Source organism: Anomalospiza imberbis, chromosome 2 (genome assembly GCF_031753505.1).
Source record: "Anomalospiza imberbis isolate Cuckoo-Finch-1a 21T00152 chromosome 2, ASM3175350v1, whole genome shotgun sequence".
Taxonomy (NCBI): Eukaryota; Metazoa; Chordata; class Aves; order Passeriformes; family Viduidae; genus Anomalospiza; species Anomalospiza imberbis.
Genome location: NC_089682.1, coordinates 96707538 through 96712868, shown reverse-complemented (window position 1 = coordinate 96712868; position 5331 = coordinate 96707538).

Genomic DNA, 5331 nt, shown 5'->3' with positions numbered 1-5331 from the left:
ATGAAAGGCTCTTAGTGACTGATAATGGACAGCAGAGGAAATGGCGTTGATCAGGCAGGAATTCTGCCATCTTCCGCAGCAGAAATTTCTCTGTATTCAAATGAAACTGGAAGATAAATATCTTTTAAAGGACCAAATCTGGATCCAGCACCAGGAGACACTGCAGATTAAAAGACTGGCATCCAGAAATTTGTTGTGAAAACTCCTCAAGAGCAATACACTAAGACTTTAGGTCTTCTTTTCTGTCATACTTAAATACAGCCGATTTTTCAAATTAAATCTATTTCAGCATATTATTTCAATCAGTGATGGTGGTTGCCCAGTTAAGTCCAAAGTGTACAAGGTGCCCAGAGTCACCTACAAGGTGGTGGCAGTGGTGCCAGCTCTGTACCAACACCACCAAGGAAGAAGGCTGCTCCCACAGACCCAGACCTCAGAGCCGTCTCTGGTGCCAACGCAGCCTGCAGAAACAGATTTCTCAAGCCTGCTGCAGTCATGTGAGCTACTGAAGCTGCACATTTCTTCTCACAGAAACAAAACATCTGATCCACTTAAAAGGGATTTAGCACCTATGGTAGGGTGTAATGTAAGCACACAATCCAGAAAACATTCATACTGCTAATGTTTGGCCCTACAGTTTAAATTCTGATAAATTTATCAGAATAAAATTCCTTATGGGGTCTTAGAGCTGCGCTTTTGTAGATTTCTAGCAGAGCCTCAGGCTTCATGCTGTTAAGGACTCAGTGCTCATCCCCTTTCAGGATCCAGAAACAAGGTGTTACCCTGTCAAAATCCTCTTGGGATCTTAATGTCAAAGGCACACTTCTGGCTCACTTTCTACATGTCCATGAAGCATGAAGTTTCTCACAAGTTGCCGCAGTTTTTCTTTGCTAAGCCACTGGCTTGAAGGCATTTGGTGATAGTTCCCTTCTCTGATGGAGTAACCCATGAAGCAGGATACTGCTCCAGTGGCTGAAGATGCAGTACTAGCTCCTTCTGGCCCTGAGAAAGCCAAAAGCACACATTTACAACTTGTCAGGATATCTAGCAGGTCATGGACTATTCAGGGGTACAGTGAGAGCTCACTGCATTTGCATTCATCCTTCTCAAGCAGCCAGGAGGATTCATGGGACTGGAAAAAGAGAATTATGAGTCTGCATCCTCTCATCATGGGTACTGACCTGGGAGACTAGGACTCTGATCCCTCTGAGGGGTCTATGTCCTTTTTTTGGTTTAGTGATCCACCCCAATGGGTTGGAAATAATGACAAACCACAATAACAATAGCCAGCTAAACAAAACAAGTATAAACAGAAACAACAACTGGGGCTGGGAAGAGAAATGGCCTTTGGGGATATTATTTTGAAGAGACTTGAGACTTTGATTTCCCAGGCAGAGGAGATGGCAAATCAGTCAGTGTGACTCCTTGTTTCTTGAGAAAGAGACAAACCACATTTTCAAAATCTTCCTGTAGCCAAAGCTGTTGAACTGACTCTGCTACAGTAAAAAAGAGTGAAATGGGAAAATGGGGAGGCCAGTACAAAAACAAGTGCTGGATATCCCATGACTCCACTCTGAACCCTTGCTAAGGTGCTGCCTCAAAAGCAGAGAATCTCCCTTAGCACCACATGTCTTTGCTTGATCCCATGGGAAGGAGAAGGCTCTAATCAGGTTCTTGAGCCCTGTGTGGGATAAAAGATCACACTAAGTGCAAAAGTAGACACAGCATGTCCTGTGTATTGACATAAGCACTGCACATACAAGAGAAAGTTTGCCCCTGTTATACAGCACAGGGAGACTGGCAGAACACAAACAAGCCACGCTGTTATTGTTTATGCCACAAATTCAGACCTGAGGCAGGTGAGAAGTGCACCCCAGCCAGCACCAGTGCAGCACCAGGCCACAGGCAGGCAGAGCAGAGCTGGGGCAGCACTGGCCCAAGCCCATCACCGCAGCTGCCCAGTTGGGTGGCAAGGAACAACAGCTGGAGCTACAGAAGCAGTTGGAAATACTAATTAAGCCCGAGACTGATGGGTAGCAGAAACAGAATAGGGCAGAGACTGAGAAGGAAAAGTGGAGAAAGGAAGCCTGCTTCAACAAGCTATCCTTGAGACCTCATTTCAGGATGCTGTCTGCTGCCACCTGAACAGGTTCTCCTGCAGAAGTAACTCACATTTCTAACATGCCAACTGAAGTTACTTTCTTTTTCAGTGTGAATCCCTTTGTCTCTGTAATATAACCACCCTTTCCTCTCCCCATATCTCCCTCCCTCTCCTCCCTCCCCCCTCATTTAGGAGACTCCAAAATAAAGAAATTATCTACTCCTCGGAAACAGAAATTCATCATTACATTTCTTTCTCAATACAGTACACATAACAGGGAACACAGCTCCTTGGATATTTGGACTGGACATGGAGCACCCATTTTCTCCTCAGCTAACCTGTGGAGCTTGCTGCTGTGACAGGTCACCAAAAGCAAGTATTTGCCAAGGTTCAGAACTGAACTGAATGTGCAAATGAACATGCACACCCCTCCCCCATATATATTTATATACATATTTATATATAAACAGCAACTACTTTTAGAAAGGACAATAACAACATCAAAGGAATCTGGTGAACAAAGGTGCTCTTCATTTGCCACGGACTGGCCTTTGTTGTAGACAGAGTGGGCTCTGCCTGGTCTCCATGGGTTCTCCAGTGGCCTGAGTCTGCTCAAATCTCAAATCCCAAATCCCAAATAAGCAGCATTGGTGAGGGTGCTGGATACATTGTAGATGACAGCAACCACCTTATGGTTAGCAGTTCAGGAGAGGAGGAATAAGTAAACACAAGCAAAGTATGCCAGTTGCATTATTAAAAGTATATCCATTGGGCTGCTTCTGCTACGTACAGTGGCCAATAAATTCCCTCTGTCCTAACACACTCAAAGTGCCAGGATACATTATTCAGCACATGAGTAATCAACCACATTCTTTTGGCTAATAGGAAGTTGTTGAGCTGGACTCTTCATGAAGGTCAATAGCAACACCACTATGGTAGCTGCAGAGCGTGACAGAGCCTCATTACCCACCAGATTAAAACAAGGATCCGTGCAAGGATCCTGGCTGATGAAGATATCAAGGTTCCCAAGTGGGCAGAGGCACTTCTGTGGATGATCAGGCTGTAAAGTCACATCACAAACCATGGGAAGGGACTCAGCACCCAGTCAAGTGAAGGACAAGTTGTTCATGTGGCCACTAGAAAAACCAGTTGGCCCACTGGATTTTCTCTCTTCACATGGAATGATAATTTGGGTTCTGAAGGGTAATTGGAGAGTTGAACTTGAGGATAGCCTCGGTATTTTGGGGGACTCTGCGCAAACTGCTGTAAAGGACCCGAGCAGGGGCTATGGTAACCGTGTTTCTTCTTGCAGATTTTCAGACCAGGCAAGCTGTAGAACTCCTGCATTTATACGGTGCTCTGCAGCTGCAGTGCTTGCCAGAAAAGAAAGCCCCTCTACTTTAGGTTTTGTAACATTCTTGTGCATGGGTCTGTTCTCTCTCTCTGTTTGCATTCGGTTAAACGCTGCTGAAGTAGACAGGCCTAATTATGGCCTTTCATTCAAGATTAATATGAAGCCATTAGGCTGGTTTATGCAACCAGGTAGCTGAGCAATAGAAACATCTAAAAGAAGTATGAGGCAACGCTGGAGGCTGAAACCATGTAATCAGCAGGCTTTCATTGTGAAAAGGCTTGGGAAACAGAGGAGTGAGCACTGCCTTCATCCACTCAAGAAAAAACTCAGCAAAGAGAAGACAGGGGCTACCAAACCCACCAGCAGTCCAGCTCAGACCAGGAGCTGACCTAAACAGAGGAGCTTGCCAATCCCAATGCCCCCATTGCAACTGGTACTCAGCAAAATAAGCTCTAGAAGCTCTTTCTCAGTGACGTGGACAATTGCCCAATTCATTTCCAGCTTCTTCTCCAAGCAGAAATGTCTCAAAGAAACTTGGGTGTTTTTCTAATGGCTGGACCAGGAAAGGGTAATAGCACAGTAACGCTTCTGGGAGCTCTCTCTCCTTATGCTCCAAAACATTGTTCTGCTTACTTTTGCAGTTGTGCAGTTAGGTGAGGTGCAGGGAGAATTTCTCAGCAGTCAACTGGGTCTTCACTAACTTGGTTAATGCCATCCTAGCTATATTGTAAAAGGAGGGATTAGATGACATATGAGCAACAATAATTAACAGACAAAAATCAATTGAAGAAAAATCAAAGTTTGATTGTAAGGAAAGAACATAGAATTTCAAGAAAGGATTTAGGAATCAGAGCTTATGAGACAATAATGGTGTTTTGAATAAATTATAGGTTTGAATATTAACATTAGCTAGTAAACTATATTTAAACTGACTCTTTCATTGGTTTTCAGATAAATTTCTTTTAAAAAGCCCAGCATGCCTTTTCTCTTGAAGCTTGGAGGAAAGAAGAGAGATATACCCCCAGAGATGAACATATACAACCACTTGAATTTTTCATGTGAACTGTACTTCCACTTCCAAGGGAGGAACACCGAAAACAAGACAACTGCTATGTCACCAGAGGACACAAGGAAAAATGACGCACCACAGCTTTGGTCACCATGAAGAGACTAATTTATTTTTTCTGACTCCAATCATTTATAGCTCTCAAAAGGTGCCAGTGGATTGGAAGGTGAACGTGCCATCTCTCCAACGACACTGGACAAACTACCAGTCTATCAAATTTCTCCGCCTCTATGAAAGAATGCAAAACAATAGGTTGTTTACAGAAAGTTGCGTGAGAAAGTTCTCTACAAGAATGTAAATTCAGAAGGCTTTAGAAAATCCTAAGTAATCAGGGCGACACTGCTATGGCAGGCATAGTGCTGATATTGCATAGTGCTGCTGTGGGACCTTCCTGCCTTTCTAGGGCATGAAAGGACCTTTTTGGAGAGAAATTTCTTTTGGGCAACAGTGTCAATGACTGTGAATAGGTTTTAACCATTTTGAAAGTGTGAAGGAATTTGTACACTTCTATACACCCAACAGTTGCCTTTGATTTCCAATCACGCTACTGTGGACGGTCAACTGCAACCGTTTTCAGGCAACTGGTCACTTCCTTTTAAACTCAGATGGCAGAAAAGCACCAACCCTTATCCCTTCACATTTATCCTTTTCATCAGGGCAAGATGCAGAAGTGCCAGGTACTTTCCAAAGAGGCAGTCCATATGTAGAACAGACATTCTTTGCTTAATACTGTCATGATTTCCAGCTCCCACTGCAAAACACAGAACTTTCATTGTCAGGAGCTAGAGAAAGCACATGCACGCACGCACA